The sequence below is a fragment of the Lissotriton vulgaris genome, chromosome 7 (assembly GCF_964263255.1).
Source record: "Lissotriton vulgaris chromosome 7, aLisVul1.2, whole genome shotgun sequence".
In the NCBI taxonomy this organism is placed as follows: domain Eukaryota; kingdom Metazoa; phylum Chordata; class Amphibia; order Caudata; family Salamandridae; genus Lissotriton; species Lissotriton vulgaris.
In genome coordinates, this window is record NC_141695.1 from 553619500 (window position 1) to 553639618 (window position 20119).

Below are 20119 nucleotides of genomic sequence, written 5' to 3' on the forward strand. Positions count from 1 at the left end.
AGAGTGACAGTGAACATGTCACTGAGGTCACAGGACCCTTGAGCAGGGTGGCTCTAGGGCAGTGCTACCACACAGGGCGCTGACTTTAAGTGGGGGTGTTGTGCTTGCAAGTATAATATGTTTTTAAAGGCACTTGCTTCCTCCTGCCTGGCCTCCAGAAATTTTCAGCAACAATGTCATGATAACTCCGGTGATTAATGTGCTTAGTACAGAGAGATGGTGTTTTGTTTAGTGGAAGTTTTGACTCATTGAAAGAAAGCACAGAGTGTTAATGTGCCTGCTACTAAGAATGTACCATGCAGATCACAAAGTGCATATAATGTAAATAGGTCAGTGGGTTACTGCTTTTGTCAAAGAGACCTATTGTTACTAACAGTTAATAGGTGAAAATCCTAACATAGACCAGTGAGTTATTAATGGTATCCAAGAGTTGCAGGCAAACTGCAAGGTATAAATTAGAGCATTATGGTTTTTCCGCAGTCTTTGATTATCCTAATGTTACAAAAAAGGGTTCATTTGGATAGAAATCAATTCGGATTATTAAAGAGAACCCCCAACCAAGGTATTGCTTTATAAATTCTGCGTTTGTGTTTCCTCAGACCAATTACTATTAAACTATGCTGCCTACCAGTATGGTTGTCATGTGACTCCTACACCTTGTAGTCCTAGTCTTTTGTAACATTTCTTATACAGTGATTTACATATGTATGATTGATTTTCTCTGTGTAATGTGTGATGCAAAGTGCTCTGACACCCTACACTGGTATTAATGGCACTGTACATTTTCTGATATTTTATTCTTTTGACATTTTTACACATGCTAACAGTCTCTGCAAAGATTTTTCCTTATTAGTACCAGTTGAACATACAACTGCAGCAGTGAAAAAGGTGACCTATCAACCTTTGCAAAGGGCCCTTCACTTCATGGCAGTCACATTTTTAGTAACTTGCTACAAACACTTTATTAGTTAAAATCCTCAGATTATGTAGCAGATGATGTAGTATGTACCAGATGATGTATTATGTGGAAAATAGGGCAGAACCACAATAATGTGGAAAACATTTGCAAACTAGGATAATTTGCCATTCATTTTTGAACTGCTGTTGTGGAAAAATGGAGAAGTGCTGATGACAGAAACTCCATGGCTCGTTGACATATGGCATGTGCTTCCACTATTAAGCATATTTGGGATGTTTTGTAATTGGAAACATATTCCACTTTGTGAATGTATCTTAATGTCAATAACTCATATTAAACCTTAAATAAACATGTGTATCCATTGGTTGAATTAAAGAATGTAATAAGCTGTAACTTGTCAGTGAAATGGGAAACAAATACCAAAAATTGGGATATTTTGCTCTTTCTGCCACACCTCTGACTCCACCCACTGACCCAAGCCTCAGGTTATTCCCGCCCTCCGATTCTTCCCCCCCAGTTCTCCTACTTGTTTCCCCCCCACTTTGATCACTGACTGAACCACACATACAGCCTGCCCGACCACAGGCTGTATTATTTAAAAATTCCCTGACACACCGCACCGGCCAGTGTGGTCAACCCAGGACTCACTGGTCTGCGTCACAAGTCAACCAGCCGCGGAAACTGACAACTATAATGTGTGACTAATGTGTGCATTTCAGTGCGGTGATACTGACCACCACCCTGAAATGCGTTAGACTAACACCTGATGCGTGGTACCTGGCAGGACTGCACCTACTGTTCCCAGCACCACCTCTGGATCCCCATGACCCTTTTACTTCTCTCATTTCGGTTACCGTGAAAAGCCTCTGTCGGCTTTCTGTGTCCTTGAGGCACGCTAAAATGCAATGATGTTGTCCCTTTCTCACCTCGGCCCCTCAACGCACACCCCAGAGACCGATCTGTGGGGTCTCATGCAGCCGCTTGGAGTGCAGCCATAATCTACCTAAGAGCGCGGCCCTGATCCTCACGTGTAAGGCTGTTCTGAATGAGAGTGGGGCCGGTAATGAGGGCTGATAGAGCCAGAAGTAAGTGACTGATGTGAACAGGGTGTGACTATGAAAGAAGCTGGAGGTGTCGTAAAGTGGGGGGCTCCACTGCTGAGGCTGGGTCAGATGGAGGGGCAGTCTAGGTGGGACAATTAAAAAAAGAGAAAGTGGGGCAGTATACAGGCCTGTAGGGCTGAGAGGGAATCCCTAAGTGCTACTTTGAAATCCACCAAGAAATAGGCATAGCCGCCTAATGAACATGCTAAAGCTGTGTGGGGCTTGGAGCACTGAAGCGTCCTGAGGGTGCCCATGCAAGGCATGTATATAAATTACCTGCAGTTTCCTGACAGCGCCGTTCTCCATTTGTGTGTGTTAGTTATTGGCTGTCTATGCTTTTATTATTAGTTTTGAATCCTTCACTTCTTCAAGGTGCCATGGGCATATTCTGTTCTCTCTAAGGCTCTGTCACTGGGGAAGCTGTCAGGCATAAGCAGAGTAAACACAAACCACAACACCACCAGTTGCTGTTTGCTTTTTGCCTGAACTTCTTGTATTGCGCTGCCTCACTGCAATGTTTTAGAATTAATATTTCCCATAACGATTATGATACACTTTTGTTGACTGTATTTATTTGTGAACTTTTTATAGCACTGTGCTGGAAGTTGAAATGCATCCGGGCACTTTTCAGTCCATTTCAGAAATGAAATCCTAGAAATTTGACAAACCATTGGTCTGCATAGCTTTACAGCTCTCCACTAACTATATCCGCTATCATACAAGCTGTAATTGTCTGTATTTTCAGACCATGCCATTTTTTTATATTCTATCCTTTGGAGATCACTAGAGCAGTGGGTGTGTTGTTTGGTGGAATCAGTCTCACGCAGAGCCACTTTCAGATGGAATTTTCCAGCAGCACTAGTGCAGCAGTTTAAGATCTTAGATAGTCTGGTTGCTCAAATAGGTGCACATTCTGATATTTATATGTCTCCCTCATGTTCATTTCTTGATTTTTGCTAGCAAGAAAGTGTCACTCATAGTCATTGAATGCCACTCCTAATTACACTGAATTTATGAAATTGTCACACATAGCAATCTGAAACCTTGGCAGCTATGAACAGTGCAGTGTGCACTCCTGCCTATGCTCTGCGGAGAAAAAGCACAACTGCCATTGGTGAGGTGACTTCTCACTTACGAATGGCAGTGGTATTTTTACCCGCACAGACGGACAAAGGTGCTGTGGTGCAGTAGTTGGGTTGAATTTAGTAGTGTGTGTGCCTCACACACACACACTAATAAATTCAGCCCCAGTTACCATACCAGTCCACCCAGCTACTGCACTGTGCGTGCACAGGGACAGTGTGCCGTGCGGCCGGTGCGTGCTGGCCCGTTTACACTTACTTTCGGCATGACAGCCACTGTCTACCACTAAAACTCCTCGTAACCAGGCAGGCACCTGACCTGCCTTAATTGTAGGCATAATGACTGGATAATCTGATGCTCTTTAAGGTCATCATCTACTATTTACTGTGCTTTAAAAGTTAATACAATTACATTTGTAATAAAAAAATATGCTGTAAAATGCACCATTTTGGTCTGTCTTTTTCCAATATTTTCTAGGGAGCAGAACCCCCCCAAAGCCCCCTAGTAGTGGTCGGGCTCGCTCGCTGCACTCACTCGCTATGGGCAGGATGGGGCTGCTCTGGCAAAATTTGCCAGGGCTACTTTCAGTCCCCAGTCTGGCCCTGTTTGGACCCAGCAATATGCAAATCAGTCTTGACCCTGCGCCCAATGGGAACAGTCCAGACCAAACTGCCAGGCCAGATCCTCCCTGGACTGGAAACAAGCATCTGAGACTGGTGGGCACAAGACAAAAATACAGCATCTCGAGACGGTCTTTATTATAGCTCTTTTATCCGGCTCTAGTGTCTAACCGCTGTAACAGCAGGCGTTAAAGCTGCTCAATTTAATATTACTCATTTCATGTACTCTTTTGGTCAAAAGACTGCAGGGACTGGAATCTCTATCGCAATGGTGTGAATATTTTCCTGCAGTCAGTGCATTAATCTCCTGAGGTATGGTTTAATGAGTGCTTTATAGATTGAGACTTATACTTCAGACTCGCGTGATTCTATGTGCCACTCTGGACAATGCCATATAATCACATTTTTTATAAACTTGTGGTATGCATGCTTTCAGGTTAATAGGTGCACTGCAGGCATTCTTGACATTCAACTAACGTTAGTCTCTACGTAGCCCTAGTCCTCTCCCCGCACCAGCAAACAAAACAAACCTGTTTTCACGCTGCAACACCATTAATACAGCATGCCCTCCTTTTATACAGACGCCCTCTCAATATATCATAATAATGCTGCCAAGGTGAATAGTCACAGGTGTCACCATTACACCTGTCACGTCCCACCTTGGCACCCATACTCCAGCCATGCTGCCCATTCATCTCCGACGCATCTTAGCTCTTTTCATATCGACTTTAAATAAAAAGTGTACGATTATTCAAAAATGAGGAGTGTGTGGGCATGCTAATAGGGGGTAACCTGCTGCATGGCTAAACTTAGAAGGTCCCAAAGGTGAGACCTATTGGCTATGCCAATGCTTGTTTGACTAGTTTTGAAGCAAGCCCTGACATTGTCATGCAGTTCTTAACCAATCTACTTAAATAATCTAAAAAGTTTTCTAAGAAACCTTTAACTCAATTTAAAAATAGGATGTCAGCAACAATCAGAGTAGTCATTTAACATCTGTGATTCAACGAGGTGTATCATTGGTCGTCTGATACACGGGTGATGCCGCCATATTTTTATAAACTCATGTGACTGCTTTGATTTTATAAGAAGCAAGTGTGCTCCATTAAATACTGCCCTACGTTAAACATCCGAGAATTACAGCCCTGCGCATAACACGCTTCTCCTGTTCAGCAAGATTTTTGGGATGGATGAAGGCACAGTCTTTATTGATGATTAACCTGGCTATTGACTACTGCAAAACCGTCCGACTATGATTCATGGCTTCCAATGGAAGCCTGAAAGAAAAGGGGTGTCGAGCGTTTGTCGTCTGGACGAGGGTCCGTCTTGCATCAAATACCCCACTATAAACACTGTCCGGGAGGACAGCGCGGAACCCCAAACTCTCAAACCGGTTGAACGACATTCACTTTTGGGAGGGTTGCTCTCTGTTCGCGTCACTCGTCTTATTGTGCAATAATGCAATGAGGCGCGCGCCTGCCAATCATACGCACGCCCTAATGTTATAAAAGCTGTGGCTTCCATGGCCTGGCTGCACGCGCGTTCACTTCTGACCGGACTCGCGCGCAGCAGGTGCTCCGCGGTTGTGGGATTCAGATAGAACGATTTATCCACCCATCACTGCGGCGCACTGGAGAGGGCAGGTGAGGCCTGCAGCTAACGCGGCAGCTGCTTTATTTATTTCCATGTATAGCGCTCTTGGTATAGTTATCTAAGCGCTTAACGAGGAGGGCAATAGTTCTCACCCAATGAAATTGATACTCATTTGAACGATCTCTGAAGGATGAGAGGGAGAGTGAACCTTAGCCCTGATCAAAGTCTCAAACTCAGGGATTAGGATGATGCTGTGAAGCGCACAAGGCATCACTTTAAGAGAACAGCTGCAGAGATAACTTCATGATAGACAATAGGCTAAAGCTAGTCAGTTAACACGAACATCTGGCTGCTACTTCAACAAGTGAAAATCTCTGAATCCCTAACGCCCAAAACAATGTCAATCTACACAATGCCCCGTGTGTGCATACACAGAGGATGGGTGGCATAATTTCAGATGCTGCCACGGTCTGATGTCTAACACCAACTTGGACAATACCAATACTTAACAGGGGGCTTTGGGTAAGCCCACCTCTTGCCACTGGTTGTTCTTCTCATCAGTCTTACATTGATTGCGTCTTATGCAAAGGCCTTCCTTCCTCTTCATGTATATAGCCATCTCCGGAGCATAATTTATTTTGATTGACGGACAAGTATCCTTCCAGCGCATACATTCTGTAAACTACTTTGTGGGTATTTCCTTCCGCCCTCCATGCTAGTGCGTGTTCTCTCTCTCTCTCTCTCTCTCTCTCTCTCTCTCTCTCTCTCTCTCTCTCTCTCTCTCTCTCTTTCTCTCGACGGTTGCCCACTGAAATCCCTGAGCTGTGCTCACTGCCTTTCACCTCCAGCTCCTGCATTGTTTACCTCGACATCGTCTATTTTTGGTGTGGATTTTTGTTTACACCCAAACCCCAAGCCAGCATCTCCATTGTTCCAACCCCACACTCTCCAAACCCACCGCTCGTCGGTGTTGGTAAAACTGCCATTAGACCAGTGCTGCCCCCACACGCCCCCATCCGCCCCAATCCTCATTTCCCTTTTTACATTGTGTTTTGAATTTTTTGAGGGCCCACCAGCTGCATTTCGCTGATGAGCCGCTCCATTTTAAAGAACATTTAATCTTATTGTATTTGTTATATTTTAAATACACAACTCTAACATACAATGACGCTTTGTGGAATCGTAAATAACGTTTTAAAAAACAAAATGCCCACCGCCTCATAACACGTGTGTGCTTTGGCCACTGTATCATCATGACACACACACACACATCCATGAAGATGCATGCACATATATGCCTCATATCTCTTTTTTGGGTAGAGGGGTTTGTGATGCTGTCTTGTAATTTGACTACTGCATTTTTTTTGTATTTGAAGATGCTTAAAAGTATCAGCAAAGAGCACTGGCAAAGCCAAAAGTCATTGAATGGTGGCTTTGCCAAGGTGCTCAATGTCACAGTGTGAACATATGAAGGTGCTGCTCTGTAGGAACCAATGGCAGAAGTATACCAGCCGCTCCCTTTGGGATTAGAGAACCTGGATAAATATCGCTGATAGATGATGGTTTTCAGGAGGGCTGAAGGTAGGTGTTGAAGAGCACAGGTGGCATGGGTGATGCTCGTGGGAAGGATGCCAGACTGACAAGTGGGGCTTAGTTTGATTCTCTATCATAGACTGGAGAAAGACAGGACCAAAGGCAGGGAGGATCCAGCAATCCTACACGTCTAGGAGGCAAATGACCAGGATGCTGTGGTCAACAGTGTTACAGCCACACTGAAATCTTGTAGGACCACTAGTGTTGTGCATGTGTTGTGATGGAGAGTTGTGGAAATAGTTGGTCTGACTGGTAAACATATCTTTCTGTAGATGATATGAACTTGGCCATTCCATGGAGGTGGTCTGGTATTTTTTGAGTGTAAATATATTCTGTTCAGAAGCTTTGGCCCTTTGGGGTGATTGCCTAAGGGATCTCAAAGACTTCATTGCTGCTGGTGGCTTTTGGATGGAGCGGTCAGGTCTGAAAATGTTGAGGGACTGGACTACGTCTTCTGCAGAATTGTTGTTTTGAGATTATTTTGCCGTGTTTTTTGCATGAGTTGTGGGTTTATTCTTAGGGGTGACCTAATACTGCATTTTTTTGATTCAGTGGTATCAAACAGGTTCAAGCGTAAGCTTTAGCCTCTAGTTTTTTAAATTTATTTTTTAACTTTACTGTTCTTTTCAAAAATCAGTACCAATTATCTAACTTAAAAATGCTTTAGTTTTGTTATATTACTTTCGGTGCCCCTAACTCTCAGGTAATGGTGTTATTTATTGCAAAGGTGGTCCTGGGCGGACGAAGGAGCTAGAGCCACACACTTCCCCAAGCTCAACCTTCCTCAGCAAACTAGAGTCTAACTCACTGCATTGTGGCGCAATGGAGCGTTTCAAGGCTCAACAAAGAAATACATGGAAAAGATAAATGATCACTCCCTCTCCCATGCAGTGCAGCTCTGCGCTACCTCTCTCTCTCTCTTACTTTTTCTTTCTTTCTTTCAATACAGCAAAAAAAAGAGCTTCTGCCGCTGAAGAGGATACCACCTACCCCTTCAGGCAGCAAAAAAGGCTCATCCAATGGCGTTGACTAAACTTGAGGGTGTCCCCCTGCAAAGTGCATTGAGGTGCCCACCCACGCTCCGGACCCAATCAGGAGCTCATAGGCCCGCCCTTGAACAGAGCCAGAGGGAGCCCACTAGGAGCCCGGGCCCCTCCTCGCACCGTGGGGGCTATTGTTACACCAGTGGGTTCAACCACTAAACAATGACTATCAAAACTGGGAGTTCTGAAAAGAAGGATATTCCAGACGACAAAAATAATGTCAGGAGTCCAAAAACATACTCCGTAAGTAAGACCATCAATTTCTGAACTTGGCATATGCTCATTTGCACTGCCCTTATTCTTTCTTGCGCACCCACAAGAGTAATGGTGCTTCTAGACCTCAAAGTTCATAGTGCCGGACCACCACTGTCCTGTAAAATATTTTTCGGCAATCCAGCAAGTCATCTATTGGTCTGTAAGCCACAGCCATGCCCCTTGACAATCCTTAGAGGCACTGGAAATTTCTACAGACCACTTGTGTTATCCCAGAAAGTTTCCCACCCACGGCCAACAGTCTCTACTAGCCCACAACTGCCTCTACCGGCTCCAAGCACCCCCTCCTAGGCCTTAGGGAGGTTACCCAGATATCTATCAAGCTTCCTCTGTAGTTACCTCAGGCCGGCTCCCGCCCACCCCAGCAGGATCTCTTTGCTCCTCTAGCCCCTGTGGGCTCTTTCAGCACCAGCTGTCCCACATTAAAGGCAGAAGGACCTCAGGCTAGCTGGCTGAGCACACCCTGATAGGCCACGCTCTTGTATTACCGGGTATATGTGGGCCTCCTGCTGCTTTCTGTCCATCTGAGGGCAGGAGAATTCTGTGACTGTGTAGACTTTTTGCCAGTTTGGAATGTATGGGGGGTGGTTTTAAAATAGTTGCTCTTGTGCTGGGTTGAATGGGGCCCGTGTTTCATTGTTCCTGTGCAATACTGGATGCGCAGTTGCGTTATTATTATTATTGTTAATAAATATTTATAAAGCGCCTGGCTACCTTAAGGCATCCCCGTGCTGTCAGTGACAAGAAGAGCAGGAAGGCAGGCTGGTTATGGCAGGTATTGAGGCTGTTGGTAGAGAGTCTGCGCTTTGCTTCCATCGTGGAATCCATTGGATTTGACTCTGTACCCCATTGCTCATGCGCTTGTATGCCATGGAATCGTGAAGTTTTAAACTCCAAACTCTCACAATCAGAATCTTCATTTTGCAAATACGATGGTGTTATGTATGCTTGCTGTGTCATGCAGGTACGTTAGACACCTGTTGTGTGAGGTTTCCTTTATGTGTGCCCATGACACAATTGCCTCTGAAATGGTGACTTTATCTTGTGACATTTGTATGCGTGTTTGTTCTCTCTGCTGTTTATTGTTGGAGAAAATTATGTTGTAATTTCATCTCAATCAATCCATCAGTAGATTTGTAGTGGGTGATGGTGCGTCTTGAGCTTTCCATTTGAATATCTTATGACGCATGCAGAGGATGAAGAAGCAGGAGGCGGAGACGGGGTTGAACTGAGTCATGGTTAGCTTGTTGTCCAGAATGATGCCTAGGTTCCTAGCGTGGTCAATGGGGGTAGGAGTAGGTCGAAGTTCTGAGGGCCACCAAGATGCGTCCCAAGGGGAGCGTTTGTTTCCGAAGATCAGTACCTCTGCTTGTCCGTGTTGAGCTTCTGGCAGTTGTCCTTCTTCCAGCTGGCTACTAATGTCATGCAGGTGGGAAAGTTGGTCTTGGTGTTTTTTTCGGAGAGGAACAGGATGAGCTTTGGATATAAGTCCTAGGATTTTCTCCTGTCTTAATACATTGATGTCTCTATAATGAAGGATGCACCACTTTTCAGTTGGTTGTGGCTAGTTAGAAGCCGGAGGCTTTTGGGTGAACATATTAACAATAGTGGGATATGTCATGTGTTATGCTGTAATCTTAAATTAGCCATAATGAACATATTGTGCCTATCCGCTTCTGTAGTCATGTGGAGTAGAACCTCTGTTTCAGATCTCAAGTCGCCCATGTCAGGACTGAGATGTTCAGCCACTTTCGTAATTTTAGTTCAAGTCTCTTTACACTGTGGTATTCACAGTTTTATTTCCATTATTTATTAGTCTGGGACAGTACCTCTTGCTTTTATATTCTTGGATTGATAACAAAATTGGGTCTATCTGTCAAACTGAAAGAACATTTTCAAGACAATAGCATATGTGAATGTAAGTTTCTTGCAGAATTACCTAGGCGGGGGTTACCAAGGGACAATCAAAATGTGTGTTACCCATTCAAGTTCTGCAAGGAGTGTTATGCACAAAAAATCTAGACAGATCAATAGCAAATTTGACACAAACACAGTGGCCACTTCCTCCACCATGTTTTTATTATTCGTTGTACTTCCATTCAGCACTTTTTGCGACTGACAAGACAGCAAAAAAACGCTCACTGTAAGAACTGAGGGGCATATTTAGAAAAACTGACACATCGGCTCGATGTGGCAGATTTCTTGGCGCCGGCCACAAACGCCCTAACAATGCCATTGATGCGCAGTAGTTACAATACAGTGCTTCAACACGCAAGGATTCACAGACACGTCGTAAATTCTGACCCATCTTTTAGAGTTAAAGTGAGATATTGCTGGAGTTGGTCGTAAGTGCCATGTTAAAAGGTCTGTGTCAATCTTCATGCTTGGTTTGAGAAGGCGTAGGGATTTTGAGGAAGTCAAGTCGTAGAGTTACGCAGTGAAAAGTTGTACATTTCACTACGTCAGTTGTACATGGCTTTTAATGTGGGAATGCCTCCCCTTCATACCTTATGCCTGCCGCAGGTATAATGTGACGCAGGTATTTACAAATTGACGGATTGGGCAAAAATACTTCAATGACATGACTGATTCCATCTACTTTTCTCTGTTTGCCATTTTTACTGATACCCTAAATAAATCTTTGTGAGGACATCGGGTGGCTATCAAAGGTATTGCCCCTTCCAGCACCCATGTAATCGCCAAACTGAAGCTGTTCACTATCATTAAAATGGTATCCTTTTGATTTTGTGTGATTTCTGTGAGGACATTTAAGTGTTTTGTTTTTTGGTCTGATAACATAGCTAATAACTTTTACTATAAAGGCTCTGGATATTTCGTTAAGATAACCCAGGTAAAGCATAAGTGTCAAAACAACTTGTGACAGTGGAGGTATACACAAACACTAAGGCATTAGGAGCAACAACGCATCAATGGGAAAATAGGCAGCGGATGGAAATCGAATATGTATTTAATTACTGGAGAAATACGAGCACATCATCCCCATCCTGATGGAACTCCATGAGCTCCCCTTGCTGGCGAGCACCATTTTCAAAACCAACTGCGTCATTTACAAAGCCATTTATCCTGTAGACAGGCTCACCATCTCGAGTGGTTCTTGGCACACCTGCAGCCATAACAAAATTAGACTAAGAAGTGTAAAAATACCAAACACAAGCAGAAGGCCTTTATATGGATGCCCCTAGGATCTGGAACAACAGCCAGGTATCTATTGATACCTCCCCACCACTGTTCCAATTTAGGAAAGAGTGGAATTCCCCTCTTTAAAGAAGATTACATCATAATGCATTATTCATCTGCAACCCAGCTTCTTCTCGCATTACTCATTGCTTCTCGTTGACCTTGCGCAGCGCTCCTCTGCCTGTCGGCAAGGTTCACACGATAGAAACACAATATGCAAATACAAGCATGGAGTTGACTGCTGGGAGTTGCCTTTTTCTCCTATTAATATTCAAGGTGCATGTTTGATGTAAATGGTGTCCCACACTGGAGTGGCTTAGATTTGTTTTCCCTGCATTTGCTGAAGTTAATGGCTGCCGATTGGATAAGGTAAGGATGAAGCAGAGAAGATTGAGCCCTCTATGATGCCAAGGACTAGAGAAAGGACATTTTTCAGAAATGAGTTCAAGCCTCAGTACGGCTACCTTTACTTTTCTTTAACTGGTATGTTACGAGAGAAGGAAGGTAGGTTTTTATGTCCTTTTTAACCGCCCCCTCGAAGGAAGGGACATTACCCAGTGGGACTACACAAGTACTAAACTACAAAGTCAGATCTGTCTGAACATTTTGTTCCTGGCATGTGGAAACGTTTGATCTCTACCCCACGGTGCTTAGAAGCCACTGTAAAAAACAGAAAACAACGAGAGTAGGAGAGCGATGCAAGTAAATATCATAGTCGATGCACCTATCGTTTATCCGGCAGGACTTAGGGGTTTTATCATTCAAAGGCTGATTAAGAAGTACATTTGAATATGTTAATAGCTACCGATTCAGGGCTTCCACAGCATATATACCAATACTAGCAGCCCGCCCCAGCGTTGCCTGGGGCTGGGGGCAGCATTTATAGATATATAGGGTCAAAATAGTTTGAATAATAGGGAAATTATTGAGTCAACGTTAATATCTGCCTGAAGACAACCATGTATTCCTCTAAGGGCTTCTATAAAAGTGCATCTATCTAAATCTAACTCGCACATCATAGCAGACCGTTTTCTAAGCGTCCATCAGATATGTGCCCGCCCAGATTACGTGCTTCCTTCTGCTTACACTTTTCACGGTGTGTGAGTTTTGTGTCTCTTGTCCTTCATTTCTAGGATCATAGTCGTTAACATGGCACTTGGTGTGGCTTGCCGTGATTTCGCATTTTCATTGGCACACATCGCTTTTATATTGGTTCAGCATTCAAATACAGCCCGACATTGCCCAGACCGCCTCCCGCCTCCTGCCTCGCCGCCCCCGCCCTCCCTGACATTGCCCAGACCGCCTTGCGCCTGGCGCCTCCCGCCTCGCCTTTGCCTTACCTGAGCCACCCGCTCCGGACTTCACCGCCACTTCTCGCCGCTCGTCACCGCTCCTCCCCGCCTGTCGTCATCACGCACGTCTAGGTCGCGGTCAGCGCTACGTACCGGCCGGCGCTAGTTTTAGGGGACTACTTTGTTTTTAAATTTAAATTTTTTAATTTACGTTTTATTTTTATTTTATGTCGCCTATGTCCATCTACACACCCTGAGGATTCCAACAATGTATTGGGTGTGTGGATTGGCGCTGTGGTTCCCGAGTTTACCTTGCCAAAAGGTTTCTGTTCTCTCTTTATAATAGTAGTATAGATTATTAAGATTATGATTCATTCTGCAGGGCATAGTAGACATTCCAAGAACATTTTTCAATTGCTTGTAATTATGTGTGGTACTACTGCCCAGTAAAAAAGTGTTAATGTGCGATGGAATTTAACTGGGTACCTTTCATCACATTGTTCTGAAATGTGCATGTCTTAATGGAGGGTTACAGTAATATCACTGTTTTTCTGGTTCGGGGTGTGCAATTCAGATCATTGCATTTTTTCAATGCACAAATTCTGCGAAAATTGTGCAGGGAAAAGCCAGCTGGTGCATTAATTGCGACAGGATTGGTTATCATAGCTTGGTGAATATTCCGGTTTGCACACAAATTAGGATTCAACTGAGACTCGGAATGAGGTCATCAAATGGAATATAAGTTTATACAGTTAGTAAGATGATTGATAGCAGAGTCGGCTTTGCCTGCATGTTTGCCATCTATTTATTTTTATTTATTTAAGAAGCTTATAGAGCACGCAGCTACCCAAAAGGGTCTCCCGGCGCTAGAGGTTAAGCAAGAGACGCAGTCTCATAATCAGGTGATAAAAGGCTCACTCAGAGCAGTTGAAGAGCATGGTTTTTAGGTTCTTACAGAAAGTAAGAAATGAGATACAGTTCCTGAGAGCTGCCGGAAGAGAGTTCCAGAGTTTTAGTCCTAAAAAGGAGAAGGAGCGCCCTTTAATACAGCTCTACAAAACCTAGGCGTGGTAAACAGTGCGAGTTCAGCTGATCTGATCAGTCAAGAAGAGACATACAGAGACACCAGGTCTTGGATATAAGAAGTGGTGAGACCGTGCCTAGTTGGAAACATATAACATAAGGCCTTGAATTTAATCCGTTTGTCAACCTTCAGCCAGTGTAATTTGTGGAGCAAGGGAGTGGTGGAAGCATATCTCTGCAACCGGGAAAGGAGGAGGGCGGCCGCGTTCTGGATGATCTGCAAGCGATGAATCAAGACTTTATCAGCGCCCAGATACAGTATATTCGCATTGTCCAATCTGGACGTTACCAAGGCCTGTAGCACTGTTCTCTGGGTACTTAGAGGAATGAGCCAAAGTATTTTCTTGAGTCCTTTCAGAATAGAAAAGAAAGAGGCTGTGAGCTTGAAAACCTGAGGCTTCAGGGAGAGATTCTTATCAATGATGAAGCTGAGATTCTTAACTTTATCAATCGGCGCGGGTGAAGGCCCCAGTTTGACAGGCCAGTGGTTGACTCCCCAAAGTTCGGAGATATTTCCCAGGATCAGGACTTCGGTTTTAATCCCATTGAGTTTAAGAGCATTTCTGTTCATCCAGAGGGCAACATTGGACAGGCCTTGCCTGACAGGGGAAGGATCTTTATTTTGAGCATCTGATAGTGAAAAAATAATCGGAGTCATCCGCGTACGAAAATACGATGAGACCAGACTCTTCTATCTCTTCCATTAAAAGGATGGAGGTAAATGTTATAAAGCAGAGGGCTTAGTATAGTCAGTGTTAGGGTCGTAGAGGTGTTGTTTGCCAATAAGTCCTGAAATGTTCGATTTTTCAAAAAAGAAGATAGCCGCTTTAAGGCAATATCAGCAATGCCTGAAGCCTCCAATCTATCCAGAAAAATGGAGTGTGAGACCGCATCGAAAGCCACACTAAAATCCAAAAGGATAAGGGTGGCTGTCCCACCAGGATCCAGTTCTTGCCTCAGGAGTTCTGTGACTCCAAGTAGGGCGGATTCGGTACTGTGGCCGGCCCTAAACCCAGACTGGGATGGGTGCAGCAGTCAAGTTATGAGCAGCAACAAAGGAAGAGAGGTGAGTTGTAACTTTTTAACATGTTTGTCCAAAATTTTGGAGAAAACAGAGAGAAGCGAAATTAGCCTAAAGTTTGCCAGCACTAAGGGTCAAGGTCATTCTTCTTGAGCAGGGGTAGTACCAAGGCATGCTTCCCATTCTGAGGTACCACACCCGTGATCAAGGAAGAACTAAGGAGATCCAGAACTACTGTGAGGGCAGCCTTATCTAACAATCTAAGTTTAGAAGGTGGGAGGGGATCAGCAGTCAGCCAGAGTCGATGGTTGCCAGTAAAGTTTGCAGTAATGCAAGATCCGAAAAGGGCCAGGCATTGATTTCCAAGGGCTTGTTTGACTTAACTGAGGGCTGACTGACCACGGGATGTAGGACCACAGTGCAGAGTGGTTACTTTTGTCATGTAAAGAAAGCGTAGCGCCTAATAGCCTTTGAAATATCATGAATTCACCCAAAGGAGGATGTAGGCCAGTGCTGAACCTGTACCCTGTTTTCATGAAGTCTAGCCCTTTCTCGGAGTAGTCCTAAACATTTCACAGTAGTTATTCAATCAGATTTTGAAAGAAAGTGAGCTTAAACGGATGAATAATAGTTTGAAGGCACAACTGAATTCTTTTTAAGGAGATAACTCACAATAACGTTTCTAAGATCTTCCCGCCCTGATTTACTTATTTGCAAATTAAAAATGTGCTGTGTGTAACCAAGGTCTCGAAATAGAAACGAAACATAAATGTCTAATAAAGGACCCAAGATCACTAAATACTGTAATACTGTAATCAATGTCCAAAAATTCTGGAAACCTCGAATGGGTTGGCAGAAACGGAAAGGGGTCATGTCATGAACAAATAAGTGAGGAATCACAAGAAACATTATTTTTTTTAAAGTGTTCTTTGTATCCCGACGGAAGTAGGATTTGTGATCGATAAGATGCACAGCGCAGCCTGCGTCAACTTCAAGAGGCATATTACAAAGCAATAGCGATAATTATCGCTATTGCTCGGTTAGAGACAAAAATTTACCGCTGAGCTGCGGCGATTTTTATCGCAGATAAACCTTGGTATTACCAAGGTTTATCGCAAATGCGATAAAAATCGGCCGCAATGCATGAATATCGCTGAAAAGTCAGCGATATACATGCATTACCGAGCTAATGCTCTTAGCCATGTTATCCACCTCCCATTGGATAACATGGCTAAGAACTGCTCAGGGCAGGGGTTAGCTTTTGGAGATATTTGCGCTTAGCGCGAATATCTCCATAAGTTGGTAATAGGAGATAGCGATGTTAGCGACTGTTTCCAGTCGCTAACATCTTGGCACGCCCACTTTGCATGTCATTAGTGATAAATATCACTGACATGCAAAGTGGGGCCCAAGATGGTCGCTATCTCCTACTAGCTGTAGCTAACTGGTGGTAGCGACAGCTAGGTAATAGGGAGATAATTTTATCTCCGCTTTCTTGGCTTTTAAAGCCAAAAAAGCGGAGATAAACCCCCTTGATAATATGCCCCCTTGTGCTTAGTTTACGGGTGTTAATATCACCAGTCTTTCTGGTGACCCCTTGTTCACTCATGGGTGGAAAACGGCTGTGTCGGCTCCATCGGAATTCAAAAGTGCGACCCTCTAGGTTCCCTGCAGATCGCTGCAGCCATTGTTTAGCCCAGTGAACTATCTGCTTCTGTGAAGGTAGGAATCACTGCTCTTATGGGGAAGTCAGGCTCGCCGGACGGTGTCCTGAGTGGACTCTTGTTGAATGGACACTAGGAGCAGTATGACCTCCCCCTAAGCCCCAGAGACGTTTCAAGGCAAGGCCAAAGTGCCCAGGGGCCCCACATTCCAGGGGCCGCCTGGGAAAGTGAATGTTCTCTCTACCTCACATATATATATGCCTATTTCAGTATTTCAATCTTCAGCGCATAATTCAGTATATTCAGTAACACAAGGATTGGATTAGCAGAAAATGGACAATAGAATTTAAAGTTGTTCCAAACAGGGGCCCTCAAAATATTTCTTGCCACAGGCCCACAAAATTCTCAAGATTACACAGGCACTCACTTGTGCCCCCCTCCCCCACATGAACAAATAAATAATTTACAGCTGAATATGTATTTCTTTGCAGGGCTGCAGTGCTTCTAAATAGACAGTACCAGCAATTTCTTCAGGACCACAATCCAAGTAAGTAGAATTCAGGAATTTCACACAGGGCTGCATTGCTTTGAATGGGACAGTAACAGTGTTCTGAAGCACATTTGGCATCTGAATTGAGCTGGGGCGTAACATAGACCCCTGCCGCCCTGCAGGCCAGGGGGGTTCCCAACCCTCCAGCTTCCCCTATACCTTTCAGATGGGCACCATTCCGCCCAAAGCCAATGCATAGTTGTGATATATGGGAGACTTAGGAACCCCTCCTTACGCCCCTGGAATTGAGGAGCGCTGAGACTACACTTTTCTGCAAGGCTGCACTCTTTGAATGGCCATTTTACTCTGGAATTCACGTTACCATCACATTTGTTTATAGCCATTTTTTCTTTGAGTGGAAGAGTAAGAGGTTTTCGCTGCTCATTTGCTGATTCTGTGTGTGCGAATAAAGCCTTGCAGATACTGGATGTGAGTAAGTGAAAGCTTGCATTGCATGAATATGATTTTACTACTGCTGCCTGTGCTGGTGAGGGGAGGTGTGCGTGCCTGAGCATTATTGTATCCTGTATTCACCAACTTCCAGTTCCAAAAAGGATATAATTAGACATTGGATTGTTGGTTGATTGGGGTATGAGCCCTAGTCAAGCGGCAGCCATACTCTTAGTCAGGTTAAGTAGCAGGCAGACCCTAAATTAACTTGTGCTCCCCCTCTGGTAGCTTGGCAGAGAGCACTCAGGCTTAGCTTAGTAAAAAGTATTTGTGCAACACTTCAAACAATAAAACTGTGAAAACACCACACAAAAAGATTCCATACCAAGTTAGAACAATAGAGCTTAATCTAATAAATAAAACAAGACTGAAACAAAAAATTCCAATATGTAGAACTTGAGATATTGAAGTTTTTAAGTAAAAGTAGGGCCTAGAAGCAAAAAGTGCAATTTGGGATATTGGTCTTGCCAGACTGAGACAAAGTCAAAGTTCACGCGGAGCACGATAGACCGTGGGTCAGCTACAGGGACTCAGTTAGGCCGGCTGAACCAAAGTACCGTAATCCTGGTTGCAAAGCACTTGCATATATCCAAATCGAAGATGCGTTGCGCAGACGAGGCGATGTGTCACTTCAGAGAAGCGACAAGGCTGTGGTGTGAGGTCCAGATGCGTCATCACCAAGGATCCTGTCAAAGGGGCTTGCGATGCGAAGGCCGGTGTTCAGGATGCGAGGTGCAGCAGAGGCGATGAGTCGTTTCCGATGATCGACGAAGCTACGATGCAGCAATACTGTGTTGTCGTCGCGTGTTGCGAGTAAATTGTGCCGGGTGAGCATCACGCAGCGGCAGTTCCGAAGGCAATGCGTCAGTCCCAGATGCAGAAGGCTGTGGTGATATGAGTCTTTTGTGATGGATCCAATCCATGCAACAACGGCAATGCACAGGTTCTATTCAAAGATGTGCCACTAAGCGAGCGGATGTGTTGTTTCTGTTCAGGGATTCATTGCTCAGCAGAAGATGTGTCGATTCTGCTGGAGATACACCTTAGGCACACTTCCAAGGGCCAAGGACCGGGGTGGCACCACTTGGCAGGGCAGAATTAAAGATAGCAGAGTCTAGGTGCTGAAGTAGGTTTGTTGGAAGTTTTTGATGTCACTTAGACTTTAGACCAGGAGATCAGCCAGCTAGCCCTTGGATTCACTTTGGGTTCTGAGGACAGTTAATGCAGGTCCAGTCCTTATCACCCAGCCTGGAGGGCAGCAAGTCAGCACAGCAAAGCAGGTGTCCAACAAAGCAGCAGTCCAATAGTGTGACAGTCCTCCAACAGCACAGCAGTCCTTCTTCCAGGCAGAGTATTCACATCCACAATTCCAGAAGTGTACTGAAGTCGTAGTGCCTGAGGTCCAGTACTTATACCCAGGGGTGCCTTTGAAATGGAGGAGACTTCAAAGACATGCCTTTGAAGTGCACAGAAGTCCTTCTTTCCTGCCCTGGCTCCAGAATCACTTCAGAGGGTATGCAGCCCTTTGTGTGGGGCCATCAGGAGACAACCTATTCAGGTGTAAGCGAGGCTGGGTCCTGTTCCTCCCTCTGATCCTGTTAGGATGGCCCATCATGTCACACCAAATCTCCCATTGTGTGATGCTGTCTGGGGGAATACCAGAAGCCAAGCAGTCACCCACCCCAGACATGTTATCGGAGGCAGACAGCATGCACCAAATGGCTAAAGCACGAAAAAGCCAACTTTCCACAAGTAAATCACACTAAAGTACACCTAGCTAGATCTATGTGGAAAGAAACTTAAAGGTACTAAAGAACTAGTGTTCTCTGGGGCCCTAACGGGGGGAGATTTCCCTCAGGACAAGAACCCTCACTCATCGTTAGATGACATGCTTCATCTTTTGGGTTCCCTCCTCACACCGTAGTGTGGGCTACGACTCCCCCCGGGGAGGAGCTTAGGTGTTTTCTCTCTGAAGATGAGCATAAGGAGACGGTGAGTGAGGGGCAGAGTGCATAAAAGTGTGGAAAGGTGTGATTTAAAAATGTCTGTCTGAGTCCTCTGAAACTTTATTGGGTGGTCACAGCGATATAGTTAAAATGCGGGCCGGGTAGGGATTCATAAGATATACCCTAGTGCATTAGGCTAACATGTTTCTGCCAACAGGCATTCATCAGGACCTAAATATCCAGTCACTCTGCAAAAGTGATAAAGGTAAAAAGTGACGTTATACAAGCCACCACTGGAACGGTGGGGCCAGCCGTTCAACGTCCCTCCATTCACCCTCTCAGACCCTATGTGTCCAAGGAAAGTCACTTATTATACAACCCTGGGAGGTAAGACAAGGGATGATTCGCTGTTGAAACTCCAAACCCAATCCGGGTGAGGAAGGTATGTATGGTGTGGCTCACACCCATTTTTGGTACAGCGGTCCAATGCATATGCCTTAAGCCTTGGTGCCTGTGCTGCGTGAAAGCCTGCATGGACCCTGGCAAGAGCGGTTGTGGGGGTGGGGTGGCGCACACAGTGCATGTGTGGCTGACCTACACTGAAGTGCAAAGAAGAGTACCCCGGGTGCAGGAAGCACCAACCTCGGGGACCCCAGGAGGAAGGGATCTGGTCTCCTTGGTTATGCTG

General features: G+C 44.8%; 1 protein-coding gene across 1 annotated transcript in view; it reads left to right on the plus strand.

The window, feature by feature from the left end:
- The first annotated feature begins 5312 nt into the window (after positions 1–5312).
- The window catches only part of RNF222 (ring finger protein 222), a 38451-nt gene continuing 23644 nt past the window's right edge, over positions 5313–20119 (plus strand). The window contains exon 1 of the mRNA XM_086930647.1: positions 5313–5368. The gene's annotated coding sequence lies outside the window, so the exon portion shown is untranslated. The remainder of the gene's footprint in view (positions 5369–20119) is intronic.